This window comes from Triturus cristatus, chromosome 1_2 (genome assembly GCF_964204655.1).
Source record: "Triturus cristatus chromosome 1_2, aTriCri1.1, whole genome shotgun sequence".
Lineage (NCBI taxonomy): Eukaryota > Metazoa > Chordata > Amphibia > Caudata > Salamandridae > Triturus > Triturus cristatus.
This window is the reverse complement of record NC_140580.1, coordinates 583,940,979-583,964,414: the sequence shown is the minus strand read 5'-3', so window position 1 is coordinate 583,964,414 and position 23,436 is coordinate 583,940,979. Positions and strand designations below refer to the sequence as shown.

The window sequence follows — 23,436 nt, the reverse complement described above, 5'->3', positions numbered from 1 at the left end:
TTCATTTTGGTTATAGACATGGGGAGATTAAGTGATTTGACCAGAATCACAGACTGTCGAGCTGAAGCAGAAACTCCAACCTGGTTCCCCAGTTGCAAAGTCTTCAGCTCTGGAAGTAACACCACATCCTCTCCCCTAAGTGCAACATTTAATCAAGTGGTAAACTGGATAAAAAAACATAAAGATAACAAATAATTTAAAAGTGCTTTGTCGCTATTTGAAAACTCAGAAAATATGTCCTCATTTTAGTTGTTTAGTGCACTAACCATAATTTTGATGCAAATAAGACCCTCTCATATATGTAATTTCTAAAGGAAATGCTCCAGGTATTACAGTTTTGACTACATCAAGATGACGTCAGGCGTTCCACACTTTTGTAATAAATATAGAATGTTAGCAATCTAGTTGTTCATTAGGATACTGTTGCGAGGCAGAGGCCAGGGGCACGGACTCTGAAAATTGAAGGCAGGTAGGAGGGTGTAGAGGCAACAATTTGACCACACTGGGCAGGCAGGAAGGGCAGTGGCAGCACAACAGACTATGGAGGGCAGTGGAAAGGGGGGCAGCTGCAACAAACCAACAATACAGGACTGGCAAGAGAGGCTGTGGCAATATAATAGACCACTGTGGGCAGAAGGAAGAGGCAGTGGTAGTACAACCATACATGCCAACAGACCCGATTCAGCCAGGAAACGTACAATGTTTTTAAGCTCAAATGGGCTTTATTTGATGTCTTCTGTCTACAATCTTTTTCAATGTAACTCAAAGGGGAAAATCAATACCCCAGTTTTTTTCCTAAATCTCTTACCAAGTTCAAAATGTTCGCAAGTATGGTACATTGGATCATGGAAGGCAGGAGGAATTGGGGTAGGGACATGGACTCGGATAACAGAGGACAGGAGGGACATGGAGAGGTGCATCAAATTGACCCTACAGGGCAGGCATCAGGGTTTGCAGCAGCACAATACACCACACAGGGCATGCGGGATGGGAGTGCAGCACAACAATCCATAGACAGCAATAGGGAGGGGACAGAACCAAGGAAACATGGACAACAGAGAACAGAGGGGAACATAGGGGAAAGAGGTAATGGTAGCTAGCTGACTATAATGGACAGACAGGAGAGAAAGCTGCAGCATATCAGACCATAAAGGGCAGGAGGGACGGATCAGGGGCATTACAATGGGACAGACAAGCCAGGAGGGAGGGAATAGGGGTCTGCACATGGAAACAGAGGGCTGGGGGTAAGGGGGCAGGGCAGGAGCAGCAAGATGACCATGGAGGTCAGGCAGGATGGGCACTAGAAGCAAGACACACCATGGAGAGCAACAGTGAGACTATGATGGCATACACACAGACCATGGAGGGAAGGTGGGAGGGGGTCAGGGGCAGCTAGCTAAAAAGTTGTAAAAAGGGTCGTGGCCTCTGAATACCTCTCTGCAACGCAGCTCTCTGGCGCATACTGGAGGTACCTGGTGGGCTAGTTGGCCCCCAGGGACCCTCAGGATTGAAGAGGAATTCATTCTCCAACTTAAAACGCGCCACAGGGCATGTTTGCAGACATGTCACCTCAGGCCACGCCCCCTTCCTTCACCAGGTGGTCCAGGCCGTGCCCCTTTTTTACTCCTCTCTGCAACGCAGCTATGTGGCGCTTACTGGAGGTACCTAGTGGGCTAGTTGGATCCTAGGGACCCTCAGGATTCAAATGATCTTAATCTCCCAACTTAAAACGGCCACAGGGCGCGTTTACACAGTGGTGAAGGGAGGGGATGGGGCCTGAGGTGACGTGTGCAAACACGCCCTGTGGCCCGTTTTAAGTTGGGGAAATAATTCCCCTTCAATCCTGAGGGACCCTGGGGGCCAACTAGGCCAACCTCCTGTAAACAGTTGAAAGAATGTGTTTAGGTCATACAGACGATTTTTTAGGAATATTTTTAGTTTGTGAAAATAGACACTTAGAAACTTTTCTGCTGAAAACCACACAATGGATTCCTATGGAAGGAAATACAAGTTACTGGTAAGTATGTATAGAATTACTTTTCAGAATCAGTGCTGGGCTAAAAGATGCAGCCCTGGGTTCTCTCCTGATAACAGGTGAGTAAATCGGAATTCGTAGTTCGGCTGATTTTAGAGGAATATTTGTACATTTAAAAAACTGGACACTTTGAACATTTTCTGGTGAAAACCACACAATGGATTCCTATGGAAGGAAATACAAGTTACTGGTAAGTACGCTTAGAATTACTTTTCAGGGTCAGTGCTGGGCTAAAAGATGCAGCCCTGGGTTCTCTCCTGATAACAGGTGAGTAAATCGGAATTCGTAGTTCGGCTGATTTTAGAGGAATATTTGTACAATGGTAAAGGAAGGGGGCGGGCCTGAAGTGACGTGTGCAAACACGCTCTGTGGCGCGTTTTAAGTTGGGGAATTAATTCCTCTTCAATCCTGAGGTCCCCTGGGGGCCAACTAGCCCACCAGGTACCTCCAGTATGCGCCCGGGAGCTGCATTGCAGAGAGGTGTTCAGAGGCCATGCCCCTTTTTTACAACACTCTGCAACGCAGCTCCGTGGCGCTTACTGGAGGTACCTGGTGGGCTAGTTGGTCCCCAGGGACCCTCAGGATTGAAGAGGAATTAATTCCCTAACTTAAAACGCGCCACAGGGCGTGTTTGCACACATATCACCTCAGGCCCCGCCCCCTACCTTCACCACTGTGCAAACGCGCCCTGTGGGGTTTTTTAAGTTGGAGGATTAAGTCCCCTTGAATCCTAAGGTCCCCTGGCGGCCAACTAGCCCACCAGGTACCTCCAGTATGCACCAGGGAGCTGCATTGCAGAGAGGTGTTCAGAGGCCACGCCCCTTTTTACAACACTCTGCAACACAGCTCCATGGCGCTTAGTGGAGGTACCTGGTGGGCTTGTTGGCCCCTAGGGGACTTCTGGATTGAAGAGGAATAAATTCCCCAACTTAAAATGCGCCACAGGGCGTGTTTGCACAGTATTACCTCAGGCCCTGCCCCCTACCCTCACCACTGTGCAAACGCCCCCTGTGGCACATTTTAAGTTGGGAGATTAAGTCCCCTTGAATCCTGAGGTCCCCTGGCGGCCAACTAGCCCACCAGGTACCTCCAGTATGCGCCACGGAGCTGCGTTGCAGAGAGGTGTAAAAAGGGGCGTGGCCTTATTACACCTCTCTGCAACGCAGCCCCCTGGTGCATACTGGAGGTTCCTGGTGGGCTAGTGTGCCCCCAGAGACCCCCAGTATTCAAGGGGAATTAGATCCCCCTCTGCAAACGCGCCAGGGGGCGCGTTTGCAGAACGCGCCAGGGGGGACGTTGGCAGAGTGGTGCAAGGAGGGGGCGTGGCCTCCGGCCCGATCCCTTCTTTTTTTTTTTTTCTTTTTCTAATTTATTGGCCCTGGGGACCCCATCCCCCAGGGCCTGCCCCCAATTTTTTTTTTTTTTATAAACAAAAAAAAATCGGGAAGGGGGCCGCGTGGCCCCCCTCCCGAGGCCATAATTTGCCCCGGGGACCCCATCCCCCGGGGCATGGCCCTTTTTTCTTCATTTTTGTTTTTTGGAGGGGGGCTGCCTTGCCCCCCTCCTGTGGCCCATTTTGGCCCCGGGGACCCCATCCCCCGGGGCCGTTTAAAAAAAAAATCTTTTATTTTTAGGAGGGGGGCCGTGTGGCTCCCCCACCCGGGCCACTACTGGGCCACCTTTTTGGGGACCGTGGGGGTGTCCCAATCCCCCCACGGCTCCCTGCCTCCTGTGGGAGCCGGCATTGCTTTTCCACATGGGGAGCAGCTAACATGCTGCTCCCCATGTGGAAAAGCAATGTGCTTTGCTTCATTGAAGCGAGAGCAGGTTTCCCTGCTCTGGCTTCAATGAAGCAAAGCAGTTTGCAATGGGGAACAACCTTTACAACGCAACTTTTACAACGCACTACACTTACAACGCATTTTTTACAACGCAACATCCACTACAACGCATTCCATTACAACGCAGGACACTACAACGCATTTTTAAAAACTACCTTTACAACGCATTCCATTACAACGCATACTACCTTTACAACGCATACTATTACAACGCATAATATTACATTAAAACCCCTACACTATCCAACACTTGCCCTACTGTTGCACCCCCTGGAGTTAGAATAGTAATTTTTACCCCTATACTATCCAACACTTACCCTACTGTTGCACCCCCTGGAGTTAGAATAGTAATTTTTACCCCTATACTATCCAACACTTGCCCTACTGTTGCACCCCCTGGAGTTAGAATAGTAATTTTTACCCCTATACTATCCAACACTTGCCCTACTGTTGCACCCCCTGGAGTTAGAATAGTAATTTTTACCCTATACTATCCAACACTTGCCCTACTGTTGCACCCCCTGGAGTTAGAATAGTAATTTTTACCCCTATACTATCCAACACTTACCCTACTGTTGCACCCCCTGGAGTTAGAATAGTAATTTTTACCCCTATACTATCCAACACTTACCCTACTGTTGCACCCCCTGGAGTTAGAATAGTAATTTTTACCCCTATACTATCCAACACTTGCCCTACTGTTGCACCCCCTGGAGTTAGAATAGTAATTTTTACCCCTATACTATCCAACACTTGCCCTACTGTTGCACCCCCTGGAGTTAGAATAGTAATTTTTACCCCTATACTATCCAACACTTACCCTACTGTTGCACCCCTGGAGTTAGAATAGTAATTTTTACCCCTATACTATCCAATACTTACCTTAAATCCAATGTAATATTATGCGTTGTAATGGTATGCGTTGTAAAGGTAGTATGCGTTGTAATGGTATGCGTTGTAAAGGTAGTTTTTAAAGATGCGTTGTAGTGTCCTGCGTTGTAATGGAATGCGTTGTAGTGGATGTTGCGTTGTAAAAAATGCGTTGTAAGTGCATGCGTTGTAAAAGTGTGCGTTGTAACGACATACATCCGTTTGCAATGGCAGGGTGGAAGCCGCGAGGCTCCTGCCCTGCCATTGCAACAGCAGTGTCCCGGGGTGGGCACCCCGGGACACTGCAGGAGCCAGCCCTGGGGGGTGGCGGTCCCCAAGGCCATCATTGGCTCCAGGGAGGGCCCGTGCGGCCCCCTCCCAGTTAATTTAAAGCCCCGGGGGTGGTGGTCCCGGGGCTTGGGGGTCCGTAAAGGACCCCCTATTTTACATATTTAGTGCCCCGGGGAGGTGGCGGTCCCCGGGGCGTGTGGGGGGGCTCGAGCCCCCATACACACGCACACAGTTTTTTTTTTTTTAAACATGCCCTGGGGAGTGGCGGTCCCCGGGCTGCGTGGGGGCCATGAGCCCCCCCCGCATACATTGAAATTAAGCCCCGGGGGTGGTGGTCCCCGGAGCAGTGTGGGGGGATTGGGACCCCCCCCCACACTTTTTTTTTTTAATTATGCCCCCAGGATTTGGCCCCCGGGGGCAAATTAGAATATTCAGCCTGCGCTGATTTTTTTTTCTTTTTCGAACAAATTTCGCGCTGGGTGCGTGAATCTCGCCAATTTTCTTTTTTTTTTTTAATTCTTTTTTTGGCCCTGAGGGTCCTTGTGGGACCCCCTAAGCAGGCCAAGAGGGTCAGGGTGTTTCTACCTTGCCCCCTTGTCGCGTTTTTTGCCTTTGTTTTTCAGGTTTCTTGTGCCTCGGTTCTACTCAGCACGGTGAGATCGAAATGCTCCTGAGTGAGACAAATGCAATATGAGGGAGGAAAGCCAAAATATCAGAAGCAGACACATTAAATAGACAACAAAGCCAACCAAACATGAGCAAGGAGCTGTATAAAGGTCCACTCTAAGTAGATCTAATGTATTGGAAATAATAGGTCTGCCAATAGACAGCCTAAAAGCTGATGTTGATTATTAACTGGATAGGGATAATATCTATTTTAATGTTCTATTTTCATGATCTAGCCTAGAAATTATAGGAGTTATTTGTTTTTAAACATGTTCTTTCCTCTAAAGAAAAACAACAACCTGCTAGTAATCTCACGTTTTACAGACGATAATCAGTACCTTTGCACTTGCATTTACATTGATGGAGGGGGGGAGCTGAATTGCCACATATGAATAAGAAAGCACTGTAGCAAGATGTGTTTAAAACCCGTTTTATTATCGTTTTATTTACTGGTTGTGACGGGGGGAAGCGCTACACCGCTCTAATGGAGCGTCCACCGCTTCTTCTTTGTGCTCCACTGATGAAGAAAGAGCCTGCTGTTTTTGTCTACCCCCTTGAGTAACTAGAGTTGCCCAAGGTGGAAGGGGGAAAAACAAGTACTGTAGTACCCGCCATGCATACTGGATACCCCTGTCCGCTGCACCAGACCAGGAAATGGCAGATCCCTGGCACAGCCGGCGCAGCGGTGGCATTCCAAATGGGCGCCGAAAAATAGGGCAGCTGGAGGACCCTCACCGCGAGTCTGATGGTCAATAATCGCCAGACTCTTAATCTACCCCTTAATTCAAATCAGTTGCTACTTTGACAGCACAAGTTCAGGAATTCCACACGATGTTACACTTTTCAAACGAAGAAGGTAAAACTTTTCAAGCTCTGGTAAAGTGTAGTAAACCTTTCCTGAGAATTAAAATCTTTCCGGAGAAATTCTTTACCTTGGTCTTCAGAGGCTGAGAGAGCAACACAATCATTTTGCACCATGTGTAGTTTCTGATTGAACTGGTCAAGAATTAGGCTCCCATTGTTGGAGGAAATTCCGCTCTGACAACGCAGGTTCGTTTTGCCTGCCTCTAGGGTGATATTTGCTCTGGAACTCACAGATTGTATTTCCGCGCTCAAACTGAGCCAGCGTCTCCTGAGATTTCCATCTCTGTGTTCTCAGTGGTTGTTCAATGGAGCTCGTCTGGTGATTCCAAATAATCAGTGCATAATTTGAGCCAGTGGTTTCCAGTGCTTGGCACCGGCACTTAATTGTCAACACCTCACTTATGAGAGTCTGCCACATGGCGGCGCTGCTCTTCTAATTTAGAGATGAGAAGAACAACGGTTGTTTATGTATACAATATACATTAAAAATGACTAGTACCTGCTTCCCCAGCCATTCCTTCAGCTTTGGGGACCTGGAATAATTTGAACTGTCGCAGTTGCAGGCGAGAGAGATGGTTAGTAGTTATTTGGTACTGTCACTGGCAGCGATGACGGGGGAAATGGGTGGTGCAACCTGCAGTGGCCTCCTGATCAGAGTCTTGGCACTTATTATTTCACAAATTAAGCACAGGCAAATAATGGATGGCTGTGAGGTTGATCTGGCTGCGATATCTATCACTTCATTAATCGCTAGGGTTGATTCAGCTGATGTGACTGGCTGGGCAGGTGTCCCCTTCCTCCCTCACCACTCCATGTGCATCCCTCCCGAAGCTGTGCGCTCGATCGCAGTTGACGGGATGCCTCCACCCCAATAGAAGAACCAGTCTCCAGTCTGTACAAGTAGCAGTACTCCCCTACTAGAACCTCCAAACGTCTCAAGGTCCATTTGAGAAACGTAGGAATTCCAAATAAATTTCAAAACTATTCTCATTCGTTCTGGATCTATTCTCTTACAGCAGCTTTAATCTTATATTTTTATGTCACAGTTCTTACTTGTTAGTTACATAGAATCTATTCCTGGAGTGACCTTTTCTCTTTCGTTAGCAATTCCCTATGGTAAAGACTCACTTCCTGTTTCTCATCTCCTTCCTCTCCTATGTCATCTTTCATAGCGTATATAAAGGTATTCAGCGTTTCACAACTCTACCTGCATTACATCACTTACTTATTCTAGATGTCTCTTGGGCCTTCCTGCTTCCAGCTCTTCTATCCAGCCTTTGTTGGAAATTCTGCTGCTCCATGTAAATATTTGAGGCTTCGTACTCTTCAGGCTAAAGCTGCCTTAACATTTAACACGTACCCAGAGGGTTTCTTTTCGTGCCTTCAGGTTTTTCCTTCCAGGCAAGGGCACCACAGTACTTGTTTTCCCCCTTCCACCTTGGGCAACTCTAGTTACTCAAGGGGGTAGACAAAAACAACAGGCTCTTTCTTCATCATTGGAAGACAAAGAAGCAGCGGTGGGCGCTTCATTAGAGCGGTGGAGCGCTTCCCCCGTCACAACCAGTAAATAAAACGATAATAAAACGGGTTTTAAACACATTTTATTTGAATCCACTGGACCCGCCCCTAGGACTCTGACGAGACTTGGGGTGGGTCCAGGGGATGACACTGCTGGTGGGGGAGTAGTGGGAACCCTCTTCACGGCACATGAGGTGTGTGGCCGGCCAAATCCCTCATGCGACGTGAAGCACTCACCAGCCTCAGCAGCGTTGCTGGGGCTGGAGAGAGCAAAACACAGGCTCCCAGTCTGCCTGAGAGCACAATTTGCCAATGCTCAGGCCAATCCTGAAGCAGCTGTCATGCTAGACCAGCTTCAGGATTGGCTGCAGGGCAGGCTTGGAGCCTGTGTCCAGAACCAGAAGCAGGAAGAGCCGATGTGCCGGAGACGCCGGCGGTAGCGGCGGCGGCATTAAGGTACGTTTATTTTTACTTACTTCTTTTTTTTTTACCCAAACCCTCCCCACCTCCCTCTTCTCTCCTACCTCCTTCCTCCTCCAGCCCGCCCGCCTGCCCTCCACTTTGGCAGGGGATGGGCCACTACTACAAGGAAGCTACTATAAAGACCCGCCTTTGACGACTGGAACACCCCCTTTAAATCCATGAAAAGACAGATGTCATACATTTAGGCCTTTCCTGCAAATGTATTCTTTTCTGAAATATATTTTATTGAACTGGTAAATACGCATATTTATTTTATTTTATGAGTTTTATATAGCACTGGCTAGACCCGTAGGTATCAGAGCGCTTTACATTAGGTTACACAATGTTACAGAAAAATGATAACAATTACACATAACATCAAGAATAATCAACACATTGAGAGAGGAAAGGAAGGTGAGACAAATAGAGTGGAGGGGGGGAAGGGGGAAGTGTGAAGGGGGAGGATGAGGATGAGGGAAAAGACGGCAGGAGAGACGAAAGGAAGTCTGCCCAATGACCGACTGGGTAGGTGACATCCTAGGAGGGAATCCACAGTCCGTCTCCCCTTTAGCTAAACAAGGTAGCTCCATCGGGCATCAGTCAAAAAGCTAGGTCTCGGGGGCGTGGCTTGCAGCCGAAGAACATGGCCGCAACCTAGTGCGGCTCCGGAGCCCAGCGCCCTATCCCACCGCTATCCGGCATACATCCTGGCCGTAAACCGGCACAACCAACACGACTTGGCCCCCTGGACACCCGGGGCTCCGAAACTTGAGGAAAGCGCGAGCAGCGCGGCGCCTAGCCCGTCCGGCTGCCTCGCTGCGGGTGCGGGGCCTGTCGGCGGCGGAGACGCCGGGGCCTCGAGTGATGGTTGCCTGACCCGCCGCATTACACGAAGGACCGGACTGCGCGCCAGCGGTGTGGGCGGCCGGGCCGGAGGCACGCCGCGACAGGACCGGGAGGAGACGGAGGGCTGGATCTCATCCGGGTCCCGGCCATCATCGGCAATCAGCCCGTCGGCAGGAGACGCTGGCCTGGCGTGGCACCAAATCTGCACGGCGGCCCACTGGGTAAAGGGGCACCGCGGAGGACTTGGGGCGCCCTAGTGCCCTGGACACCCGAGACTCCGACGATTCCTGGAAGCGCGAGCGGCGCAGCATCTGGCCCGCCCGGCTTCCTCACTGCGGAGGCGAGGCTTGACGCCGGGACCTAGAATACTGGTTACTGGTCACTTGACCCGCCGCGGTTCACGGAGGGCCGGATCAAAGCCAACGGTGTGGGCGGCCGGACCGGAGTCCCACCGCGACAGGATCGGGCGGAGACGGAGGGCCGGATCCCCCCCCCCCCCCCGCCATCAGCGGCAGTCGGCCCGTCGGCAGGAGACGCTACGAGACGACCCACTGGGTGCGGCGGTGCCGCTGAGGACCTGGGGCAGTCTGCAGCGCGGGGAATAGCCGGCGACGAGGGGCAGGTGACACTCCGGAAGCGAAGCCCCCCGAGAGGGAGAGCCCCGGCGACTCCCGGAGTCGAGGAGAGCCGTGCAGTAGTGGAAGTAGGCCAGGCCTAAGGCCTGGCGCAGCAGGCGCGGGTGGAGCGAGTCGCGCGCCAACTTCCCCGGTAAGGAGCCAGCGAAGGGTCGGAGGCGGCGCAAGACCGGGACAGGAGCGGGGCAGACACGTGGCCCTGTGGTGCCATGCTGCAATACTTTTGCACCTCCGAGGCAGGTCCCCGCCCCCGCTGACCGTCTGTCGCCGGCCACCATGGGGGGGAAGGGCCAACGTGGTGGAGCGCAGGCCAGGCTTGACAAGTATGCCTACCAGAAAGACCGGACTGCCTCCCCCCCCCCTGACAAGGCCAAAGAGATTACCCTGGCAGATGTTATGGCCACACTGACTCAAATGCAAACCTCTATTGGCACAATATCCACAGATGTGACGCTGCTGAGGGCCGACGTCGCAAAAATCAGCACTAGACTGTCCGAGGTAGAGACGACTACCGCCACCCTTACCAAGGACGCGACTGATAGCAGGAAACGTATACAATCACTGGAAAGGGTTCAAAAGCAGCTTCTGGACAAGCTGGATGACCAGGAGGGAAGGTCACGACGGAACAACGTGCGTGTCGTGGGGGTGCCTGAGAGTGAGCGGGGACCAGCACTGGACCTCTTCGTGGAAAAGCTGATCACGGAGCAGCTGCAACCGCGTGGACTTTCCAAAATTTTCTCGGTCGAAAGGGCACACCGGGTGCCTGGGGGGAGGCCACGGCCTGGGGCCCCCCCTCGCCCGATCCTGGCCCGCATCTTTAACTTCCGAGATAGAGACGCTATTCTTCAGGCGGCGCGTACTGCCCCCCCCGCTGCGGATTGACAACTCCACAGTGACCCTCTATCCGGATTACACCGCAACCGTGTCGCGGCAACGCCGAGACTTCCTCGCGGTCAAGGCGGAACTGCGCGCGCGAGAACTGAAGTACGCGATGCTTTACCCGGCAAAGCTGCGAGTGGAGGCGGAGGGGCGCACATGGTTCTTTGCCACGCCGACGGAGGCCACGGAGTGGCTGGAGGGCTGGCGCCCGGCGGAGGCATCGGGCCGGGCGGTGCGCGCCCGTCGAAGCCAGTCTGCCTCTCCTGACAGATCTGGAGGACCCTGAGCCGCAGGAGACTGTCGCTGCACTACGTGGCCGGGCCGACATGGTACGAGAGAACTTCAGCGGTGGAGGGGAGGCGGAGGCCACGGGGGCCTGGATACACACAGTAACCTCGGACAATGAAGGGACGCTGCAGTCGTGATCTACAAACTTGGCAACTTGCTGTGGACCGGTTTCTTTAATGGACACGCACATGGTGCGGGGATCGGACGAGGGGCATGGGGCAGCCATTCCCCCACACGCAAGTAGAAAGTTATGGGACTTAAGCACTCTGCTACGTTGGGGTGGCGGGTAGTTTTAAATCCGCTGGGCAGGGAGGCAGGGAGGAGGGTGGGGGGACAGGGGAGTTTTGGGAATTTTGGTTTTTGTTTGGTTTTAGGTTTGGTTACTACACATTGGCCAGCTTGGCAACTCCGGAAGGTTGGAGGGACACAGGGAGATGTGCGGGGACGACTATTTTCCACCACCCTACATGGCAAGGGAATCACATAACAACATCAGCGAGGCCACCGTTGGCTCCACGAAGGAACAATCACAGCAAAGCAGCCCCGCACTTAAGGTCCTGTCGTGGAACGTAAACGGGTTGGGAGATAAGATTAAACGGGGGCTGGTCTTACAGTATCTTAAGCGCAAGGGACCAGCGGTGGCACTCCTACAGGAGACACATCTGGTAGGCTCGACCACGAAAGCACTGGACAGATGGGGTTTTAAGATGGCGATACACTCTGAGTTCACGACTGGGTCCCGTGGGGTGGGCATACTGGTAAATAAGCGCTTCCCACTGATTCTTGTTGACTCTCGTAGGGAGGACCTGGGCCGCTTTGCGGCGCTCACCTGCCAGTGGGAGGGTAGAATGTATAACATAGTAACAGTATACATCCCGCCGACACTCCACCAGGATACACTCCGGGCGTTAGGGGAATTCCTGCTGACACTACCGCCAGGGGACCTTATTATGGGCGGGGATTTCAATGCGACTATGGACCCGCTACTGGACAGGTCATCCTCCCGAGACCACGGTGGCGCTACCCCCAAGTTACGCGAATTCGCGGAGGCACTCGGCCTAGTAGACACCTGGAGGGCCCACTATCCTGATGACCGACAGTATACCTTCCACTCGGGGGCTCACAACACCCTCTCCCGTATAGACTATATCTTCACTTCACCCGCGGGGTTTAGGGGCATGACCGACATATCTCATTTGCCCAGGGGCATCTCGGACCACTCACCTGTACTGATCACGTTTACACTTTCTATGCCGCACAATCGCAGGATATTCCCAATTCATCCGGGATACCTCAAAATCCCAACAATTCGCAAGGCCCTTCAGGCGACGACCAAACATTATTTTGCTGAAAACATAGACCCTGAGATAGGCCCTGCAACTATGTGGGAGGCGTACAAAACAGTCCTTCGAGGACAAGCAATCTCAGTGATTACAGACTATAAGAAGACTCAGCAGCTAGAGGTGCTTGGGCTTGAACAGGGGGTGAGAGAGGCAGAGGCCGCACACGCCACGCAAATCACTGATGACACCGCACATACCGCCCACATGGCACGGCAGGAATATCGCTCCTATCTTTGGGAAGCCGCACGCGCCAAACAAACGGCTACGCGACATACTGTTTACGAGCAGGGTGACAAAGCGGGCAAACTGCTGGCCTGGCTGGAAAGGCGGGAACGGGCGGCGCGTTGGGTGGCGCGGATCAGGCTAGATTCGGGTGACTACACGTCGGAGCCGCGGCAAATCGTAGAGGCCCTAGCGACTCACTACCACAAGGTTTATACGCCGGAGGCCTCGTCCACGGTGGCAGAGAACGAGGCCTTTCTCCGAGACATCGCGATGCCACGGCTGGACCCGTCGGACGCAGAAGCCCTAGAGGCGGACCTGAAGGCGGAAGAGCTCACACTAGCAATCCTCGCTCTCCGTGCCGGGAAGGCGATGGGCCCGAATGGAATTCCGGTGGAATTCTATAAGTCCAACGCTGCCCACATAGTCCCGCATCTACTGGCCATGTACGAGGACAGCCTCTCTACCGGGATACTCCCCCCGGATCAGAGAGTAGCTACCATAGTGGCGATTCCGAAGCCTGCCAAACCAGCGCATGAGTGCGCTTCCTATCGTCCAATCTCATTGCTAAACGCGGAGGCAAAGATTCTAGCGAAGGTGCTGGCGACGAGGCTGCAGCCCTATCTTCCGGCCTTGATACACCCGGACCAATCGGGATTTATGCCGCGCCGGAACACCGCTTTAAATCTACGGCGGCTCCACGGAATTCTCGAGCGCCGCACCTCGATAGAGGAGGATGCGGCCATCCTCTCGTTGGATGCGCGGATGGCGTTCGACCGGATGGAATGGCCGTTCCTCTTCGCTGTCCTCCGTCATGTGGGACTCGGCCCCAAGATATGCGCATGGATTCAGCTTTTGTATACCGCGCCACTTGCACAGGTGGTGGTCAATGGCCATATCTCAGACCCCTTTCCGTTGGGGAGGGGGACGCGGCAGGGCTGCCCCCTTTCCCCACTCCTCTTTGCTTTGGCGCTGGAGCCGCTGGCGGCCTGGTTGAGGCAGGACCCGGTGATCCGGGGATTAAAGTGGACAATGGGGTGGGAAGATCGCATCTCCCTTTATGCTGACGACATCCTGTTATACTTGGCCTCCCCTGCGCGCTCGATCGCCTGCCTCCTGGATATATGTGCATCATACGGGAGAGTGTCGGGCTACGAGATCAACAGGGAAAAGTCCATTGTCTACATGCTCCGCGGTTCCCCACCTCGGCTCCCGCGGGGTTGTGAGATTCGGGTGGAGACGGACGGTTTCAAATATCTGGGCATATTTATTACAGCGGACAGGGACCGTTTTGTGGCTGAGAATCTAACGAAGCCGCTGCAGCGGTTTAGAAGCGACGTCAAACATTGGCGCACCCTGCCCCTGACGCTACTGGGGAGGGCTGCCCTCTATAAGATGATGGCTCTCCCTAGATTTTTGTATATACTCCAAAACACCCCCTTCCCGGTGCCACCATCTTACTTCGCCGCCGTCAATGCGGAAGTCACCAGCCTACTGTGGGAGGACAAGGCGCCGCGGATAGCACTCCACAAGCTCACCATGGGGTGGTACGATGGTGGGATAGCCCTCCCAGACCTGCGACTGTATTACTGGGCGTCGCAGCTTACGGTGATCAATCAGTGGTTGCATGCGCCAGGGGAGGACCCGGCATACCGTATGGACCGGCACCTGCTGGGGGCTGCGGGGGTCATGGGAGCGCTCTACAATCACAAGAGGGGCCTCTGCCCCCCAGGCCCCACGGCACACACCCTCCGGCTGTGGTTCGAGGCGCAGCGAGTCCTGGGATGGGCTGGGAAAATAACCCAAGCCACTCCGTTGTGGGAGGCGAAACAGCTGGGGGTATTGCGTACGACCAAGGGGTTCCATCGATGGGACCTAATCGGCATCTCCAGGGTGGGAGACCTTTGGCAGAAGGGGGAAGTGGTCACATTTACCCAATTGCAAGCAGATTTCGACCTGGCCCCCACCGAAGGGTTCCGGTACATGCAAATCCGGCACGCACTCCAGGCAGCTGTCCCGCCCGGAACCCGGCTTCCGGAGTCGTCGCCTCTGGAGGACCGGCTCCTCACGGAGCACCTGACACAGAGGGCGACCTCCCTAACATACAGAAAGCTGATAAACAACCGGCCAGATCCATTCACAGCCCTTAAAGACCGATGGGAGGCCGAGCTGGGGGAATTCGACGAAGCGGACTGGCAGGCGGCGCTTTCCTCCCCTAGGGAGGTGGGCATCTCATCTAGACTACGTCTGGTCCAACTTAAAATTCTACACCGCACATACTACACTCGTACACTCCTATTTAAGCTGAACCGAACTGACTCCCCGCTATGCCTGAGGCAGTGTGGTATGGAGGGAACACTTTTACATACACTTTGGGAATGCCCGGCCATAGCTCTGTACTGGAAGGGAATTTTGCGCACACTCTCCCAGGTGACCAAGATCCCAACACTCCCGGAGCCACGGAGGTGTCTCCTTAATGTCTGGGAACAGACGGATCATAACAGGACCACGCAACTCTGGGTAACACTGGGACTTATGCTGGCAAAACGTAATATTGCCCAAAAATGGGGCTCCAGCCAAACTCCGACCCTCGCCCAGTGGTCCTGAGACATGGACTCCACAATGGTGGTTGAAAAAACTGTCTACATTCACAGAGGCTGCCCCAAGAAGTGGTCCCGGGTGTGGGGTGGGTGGAATGCTTATAGAGGGAATATATGTGAGCCCCCGAGCGATACATCAGACTCAGACCTCAGTGACCCCGAATAGGCGAGATATCACTGGTCGATGCAAAGTGAGGTATACTGTCATGCGCAGCAAAAAGGAGCTCTCTGTTTTTCACCATGTCATGTATGTCCCACGACACTTTCACTGGACCTCTACTCTACTGAACCTGATGCAAATGTGTAATGTTATATGTTTAAACTTCAATAAAAATATTTACAAAAAAAAAAAGCTAGGTCTCAACTGACAAGGGAAAGCTCACAGAAGAAAGTCCAGTTGGTAATCAGGGTGTGAACTATGAGCAAGGACGGGAGAGGGCAAAGGTCAATAGCTGGAAAGAGGAGAAGGGTAGAGCGGAAAGGGGTAGGGTGAAGGGGTAGGAGGGAGATAAGGACAGGAGAGATGCAGGAGAGTTTGCCCAAAGACTGGCTGGGTAGGTGATGGCCAAGGAGGGAATCATAGTCCATCTCCCCTTTAGTTCGCAAGGTAGCTCCACCGGGCATCACTCGAAATGGCTAGGTCTCAGCTGACTAGGGAAAGTTCTCAGAGTAAATGTCCTGGTGGGTGAGCAGGAACAGGGTCAGGTGAGGGCTGATCAAGATGGCAAGTGCTACAGTACTTTACAGGGAAGGATGGGCCAGTCTCCATTAGCTCTTAAATGGTCACAAGATCTCTCAAGCGTCAATATGTGATCGGGGGTAACGCAGTCCATTAAAAGCCGCCTGGACGCATCTCCCCTCTCGATGGGACAAGCGTGGTAGGAGCCGCCATTTTGCCTCGCGCTGGTGGGGGGGTCCGCTCACCTCTGCCTTCAGCTACAAGTGAACATATCTTCATCACCTTCAGAATATAAGGGTAGGGTAGGGAGTTACAACAACAGATTTTTGTACAAATGGTCAGTATGGGTGGGTGATTAAAGGTGGCAAAATATGTGGCATAAGACTTCCCTTGAAATGTTTTGCTATCCTTATCACAAATGTTATTCTGCTCTAATTTTATTTCTCACAATGAAGTTAGTAACATCCATTGCAAAGGGTGAATAATTGACTTGGATAACTTGGCTTGGATTGATTAGGCTCAGAACTGAAACTGTAGAATCTTAAAACCAATCTTGCTACCATAACATAATGTAGAGTATTTACTAAACTTCCTATAACTATCTGGTAAATCTAAGGGGCTGATTATGAGTTTGGCGGTGCTGTGCTAGCTTTGTGCCGGCACAGCACCGCCAAAGCTGTGCATGGTCCGCACGCCAGATTATGAGTACAACTCATGTCTGGCGGGCTTTTCTTTTGCATTTCCCAAGGCAGTGCACTCTAAACGGGCACCGCAATGGGAATGCAAAAGAAGTTCCAGAACGGATGGACTGGGAAGTCCATGGAGTGCTGGAACTTGGGGTGCATGCAAACAGGGGTGCACGTTCCCTAAATGCATCCCCATGGCGGTGGGGGAATGGGGGCCCTGTAGGGCCTCCTTTGTATCCCCACTGCCAGCCTTTTCATGGCAGACTCACCGCCATAAAAAGGCTAGCAGTGGAGAAACTCGAAATATGCTTGGCGGGCCACAGTGGGTCCCGCCATGCATACTGGATACCCCTGTCCGCTGCACCACCACCAGGAAATGGCAGTTCCCTGGCACAGCCGGCGCAGCGGTGGCAGTCCAAATGGGCACCTCAAAATAGGGCGGCTGGAGGACCCCCACCACGAGTCTGACGGTCAATGATCGCCAGACTCTTAATCGGCCCCTTAATTCTATCAAATCAGTTGCTACTTTGACTTGGTCTTATGAAGCTCTCATTACATTCTTTTAGCTACTATTCTATTTCTGTGCATAGACCATGAACACTTGCCTTTGGCAATGATGTGAACTGAGTGGTCACATGTGAATTTAGAATCTGGTAACTGAAAAATGTTCCATGGTATGCAACTGAGTTATTATTCCTTTGCTTAAAGTAGTAGGATTCATAATTTTTTTTCCGTAGAACATGTCATCCCAATAGTGTTCCAACAATGTTTCAGTTATCTCATGTCCCGGTATCATTCCGCAGGTTCATTAATTTTCATTTTCATGCCATATATTTTTCCTGCTCCAAAACGAGCCTCACGTGATAGAACATTCCTCTGCAAAGGCACAGGTTTGCTGTCACTCAACCTTAATTATACAAAAAATGATAAATGCAATTCTTGAATTGATCTCAGCCACTGTTTTACTCAGGCCACATCCCAATCCCTCATTATTTCACACTATTTCACCTCAGTTAGCAAATCAGTATTGGCCCTGCTCCAAAGGAAACAGTCCAACTCGAACTGCCAGGCCTGGTCCTCCCTGAACTGAACACAAGCAACCCAGGACGGGTTTCACCCTAGTTAGGGCTCATCAGCCGGGTATAGCTTACTTTCATGGACACAGTGTGCATGGGACCCGGGTCTGGGCATACCTGTTTCACTTAGGGTAACACACTAAAGTATACGAAAAGTGATGAATGGAATGCTTGAATTCATCTGAGCCACTGGTAATTACTCTCGCCTCATCGCAGTATATCATTATCTTGCACACCATACCACCTCAGTTTGGCCATATGCAAATCAGCCTTGCCCCTGCAACACTCCAGCACAAACTGCTAGGCCAGGTCCTCTTTAAACTGGAACACAATGAACCCAGGACTGGTTTCTCAAGCCATCATACTACCGGTCATGAGGTGATGACCGACCATAGTCTTTTTCTAACTGACACACCCATATTCATTGCCTATAGCATTGCCAGGGGCTGGACAGGTTGCGTGACGAACAGACCATTCGTGTTCAGTCATAGATAATGCCTGTATTGTCAGGGGAACTAACGAAAGCTAACTTGGAAACAGAAAGACAAGAGCCACAATTATGAAAGGTGCTAGGATTCTGGAAAGAAGGAGTGTCAGTGGTCATTGGAACACAGGTACCCCCAAAAATTTCGTGTTCACTTGTTGCTTTGCTGGTGTTGCTATGGCAGCGTACCCAGATTCTTCTGGTTCAATGTTGTTTGTATGGCTCTGGTATGTTGGTAGTCCAAGGCGATCTATAACGTTAGAGAGGCCTAATGTTGACACGTTATTTACAATAAAATGAGCTTAAATGTACAGGTTTGCCCTCATCCATACAGCATGGCAACTGAGCACAAACATAATGGGTGTTCTTAGTGGTTGAACTGTAGATCCCTTTTGGATTTCCATCCACATTCCGGCACACATAAAGCCAGACGTAGAAAGTAAGGAGTACACCTTTCCTGTTCAGTGAGTGACAATGACCATTATTCCAAGAAAAGCTGCCATGAAGGGACAGTGTGAGGTACACTAGATCAACTTCTCAAATGTCAACTCGAAAACTAATAGTATACAGAACGTATCAGAATTATGAAAGATGCTTGCAGACTGGAGAAAGAAAAAGTGTGTTAGTGACTATGGGTACCAGATCTTGCAGAAGCTCTAGTGGTTCTGGCATCAGTGCCACAGCTAGAGCTACATCCTGTGCATGAACCCGCTGAGGTTGCTGCATTCTTCACATGGGACTTGGCATGAATGTGGAGATAAAAGCTGAGTCATAGGATGGGGTATGAGCCTAGATCACTTAGAGATTGAATTGCAGAATCCTTTTGTGTTTTTTTACTTGTATGTGGAATGTATGACTGGCTTGAAGAGGAGGCATTTCAATCTATGCCATTCCAGCTCACCTGCTCCTCATGCTTTACTTACTTCAGGGATGCAAAGTAGAAGATCATGCAGCTGAATCCTCCATCGCCCTTGGAACACTTCCGGAGAGCACCAGATTGTTGCCTTTTTCCAGTTGTTGGTCCTAGAACATTGAAGACTTTCCAGAAACATTGATGAACCGCAAGAAGTACTTCATCTTAGGAAGGCACAGGTCCACCAAGATTAAGTGGTGGATGCTTATCTCGCGGATTCAGAGTTACTACAGAAGACGTTTGGGCTACAGGCTATTCCCTGCCACCTATTAGGTACTCTCTTGGAGGAAATATTTAATCTGTATTTAAATGAAGTGTACCTTAAGAGAACAGTCAGTCAATGTATCTCTTCTCTTTAGGAATGTCTCCCCAGTCTTCAGAGGTGCATACTTGTGTAGTGGCAGCATTGCCTTTAAGTCTGTTTGTTCTATCATCTTCTGTGTGTCAAAGCCACAGTAAGCATCTTTCCCACTGCAGTCAAACAGGCCCAAAACTGCCACATTAATTCTCATTTTTTTAATACTCGATTTTCATATCCTGTCAATTAATGACCACTGGCCAAGGACATATGCTAGTTTTTCCAATCTAATGTTTTCCTGGCATTAAACTGTAGTGTAATACCCACACACTTCTCCAGCCGGTCTGATGAGAAGGCGTCATTTTCATAAGAACATTTTAAAATCATGTTTTTCACATAATATTTAAAACAAGGTAAGAGAGGGGCTCTGTATTCTCAAAAAGGGAATAGAGCTCCGACAAACTGTGAAGTAAAAAATATGTTTTCCTTTTCGAATCCAATGTTTGCTAATTCATTCACACATGTTATTGGTAACAACTACCAAAATCAGGTATTCACAAAATCACTCATTATAGTGGAACACTTAAATGCAAGGCAACGTCAATTTATAAAAAATCAATTAAATGGTTTATTTGATTCACAAAGTTTCTTTAACCACAATCAGATCATAAAAAATGCATTAGTTTTTAAATAAAACAAAGACACATTAAAAACAAGTTAAATTAAAAATTACTGAATGAAACAAAAGCACAAATCAAGGAGATTTTGAAAAAAGACAGTCAATTTGTCATAAGCCAGTTAATTCGGAAACCTTATGGGCAACAATTGCATAAGGGTTAACTTCCTCATTTGACAGGAGTCTAAAACATATATATCATGTTTTACGTTTATGCGACAACTACAGTTTTCTAACTATTCATTCTTTCGTACAAACAAGAAATGTACCCTCATGGATATATAACCATAGTCATATTATCTAAATTATCTGGTTTTATAAAGCAACGTAGCCCGCATCAAGAGTGTTTCCATGTAGTTGTCGCATAAACGTAAAACATGATATATATGTTTTAGACTCCTGTTTTTCAAAAAGAAGGGGGAAAGAAAACATCATGTACATTGATAGTAAATATTGTTTTTCATTTGTGCCTTAGGCAAACGTTTATGGATAAGGAGATTCCATTTCTAATAGTCCTGAAGAAGGAGGTCACAAACTTCGAATAACCTCCGAAACGCGTCGACGCAATTCCGTTGTGTTAAATTTGGAAGGGGGCATACAATACCTGTGTCAAATGAGGAAGTTAACCCTTATGCAATTGTTGCCCATAAGGTTTCCGAATTAACTGGCTTATGACAAATTGACTGTCTTTTTTCAAAATCTCCTTGATTTGTGCTTTTGTTTCATTCAGTAATTTTTAATTTAACTTGTTTTTAATGTGTCTTTGTTTTATTTAAAAACTAATGCATTTTTTATGATCTGATTGTGGTTAAAGAAACTTTGTGAATCAAATAAACCATTTAATTGATTTTTTATAAATTGACGTTGCCTTGCATTTAAGTGTTCCACTATAATGAGTGATTTTGTGAATACCTGATTTTGGTAGTTGTTACCAATAACATGTGTGAATGAATTAGCAAACATTGGATTCGAAAAGGAAAACATATTTTTTATTTCACATAATATGCCCTCATGCCCTTATTTTGTGGAGCTAAACCTTTAGCACTGACCCAACATGTTTTCTGTAATGTTGAATAGCTTGTAGTCTTTTTTTACACCATATTTTGTTTTTCATCGAAAAGTTTACATAAATGTGATTTTAGACACTCTTAAAAACAGGCAACATACTTTTACAATGGGGTACAAAATAGTCTAGAACAATACTTATCTTGACAGCCGTTACCTTTGTGAGCATTGTCTCATCTGTTCTTGTTGGTGGCTTTAAGCATCCAGCCTGTGTTGCTCACAACTGTCTACTTCCCTCTGTTAGTGCACCACATTCTAGCCAGGCACCCTATATCTTATCAAATGTGTTGCAGCAGCCCTTTCCTGTGTAGACTGTCCTCAATATGGTTACAAATCAGTCGTATTGTTGTTCCATTCCACTGTAGCTGGAGGCCATGCGATGTGCACTGTTGTGCAGTGTCTTTCTTGGCTGCTGTTAAGTCCAGATTCATGGATAGTTTCTGATATATTCAAAATGTGACTTTCCCATATCCATAAGAATATGAATTTTGGTTCCAGTCCCAGGTTAATTCTTAGTACACAGTCTTTCGTTTAGGACATTTGGCAAGTAATTCTTTATAACAGGGCATTTCCATAATATTAGTATAAATGTGCCCCATTCACTGCATCCCCTTAGACAAGTATACCCTGCTGTTCTGTTAAATCTCTATATTTGGACCATGGTGTAATATGTACAGTGCAGGTCCTCAGCTGCACCATACAAAACCCGGGTCTCACTGAGACCTCCCTTGGGTGCATACGTGCCTCATTCCAAACCCCATCCACCTGTGACCTCTGACCGTTTACCAGTGCATGTTCACCTTTTCAGGCTCTTTCTGGGTATTGCTCATAGTATACGGTATACTAGAGAAATCATCCTCATGGACATTTTAGCATCCAGCGATCTATCCCACAATGGCCTTTTGTCTGGTTTATCAATATTTCTACTGATGCATGGAAGTATTGTAAGTTTATGTTGTATGTATTTGTATGTTTGAGAGTCTTCCAGAGAGACTTATACTTCAAATTGTGCAAAAGCGTTAAGTATTATTGTGTTCCCAGATCTCCTCCGGTATGGAGATTTGTATTTCATCAACACACTTTAATTCCTCTAAGTTCATCAGCACTGGCAGTCTTCACCGCGGTATCCATAGAATATTTTGCTCTAGTTTTGTGACAGTTGATATGACGTGTCTCACTCTCCTTCCGTAGAGCACATGAATGTGTCCTTTCCTACCCATTACAATCCAATTCTGGCTCATCGATGGGTGCACATGCCATCTAGTTTATCACTGAAAAATGGGCCGCCTCACAGTATCTTTTCACATTTGGTAATGCGATTCCCCCTCAAAATAACTTCGTTTCAGAATAAACAGAATTATTCTCAATTATTCTCGGGGTTTTCCCTTCTACATCAGCATCACACACTGTCGTCCAGTTTCTCGAATAGTCGGTCTGCAATCTTGTATGGTGTATTCTGTAAGATGTAGAGGCAATGCAGCAGGGTAATCATTTTGTATAGTATCGATCTCTCCAACAATAAGATGGCAGGTTTTTTTCCAAAGAGTTGTAAAGTAATAGTCTGTGACCTTAATATGGCCTTCAAAGAAGCCATTTAGCATGATAGGTTAATTGAAGATTACAAATGTATCCCTTTGGTTCTGCAACCAGAAAATATATTGAACTGTACACTACTGTTAAAAACCATTAATGTGGGGGGGGGGGGGGGTTCTTGGGTATTAAATTGATCTGATTCCTTCACTATCATTATCTAAGATGAGTTCAGTCGTGTGTAGTTCAATACAATGATTTCTGGAATTTGGCTAATCCATCATCTATATTTGACAAATGGATTAAGATGAACATTTTCATTTAAGTGGCAGAAAGACAAATATGGCCAGAATTGGCCAGGTGATATAATGTGTATTATTGCACTGTTAAATCAATTGATTAATTCTCTGTTGATCTCTTTCGGCCTCCTTTGTATTTCAAAAACACTGTATTGGTGCCTTCATCAAAAGCACTTTATATACCTTGTACGTCGGTGTACCACAGTCCAATGAAACATTTCTAAAAGACGTCTCTGCAATTTGTACATGTATTAGCACAGTCAAGATTCTTCTTGACCATATTATTGACTCTTGAGAAGACTTCAGGAACCTCAATTTCTACTCCCTCTTTTACTTCTAAGTCACTGCTCACCCTGTCTTTAAACATTGC

At 49.0% G+C, this 23,436-nt stretch overlaps 1 long non-coding RNA gene across 2 annotated transcripts in view; it reads left to right on the top strand.

The window, feature by feature from the left end:
- The window catches only part of LOC146867679 (uncharacterized), a 144,929-nt gene that overhangs the window by 98,909 nt on the left and 22,584 nt on the right, over positions 1-23,436 (top strand). For both annotated transcript variants that reach the window (XR_014966122.1, XR_014966123.1), the window contains one exon: positions 19,214-19,471. This is a non-coding gene — a long non-coding RNA (uncharacterized LOC146867679). The remainder of the gene's footprint in view (positions 1-19,213; positions 19,472-23,436) is intronic.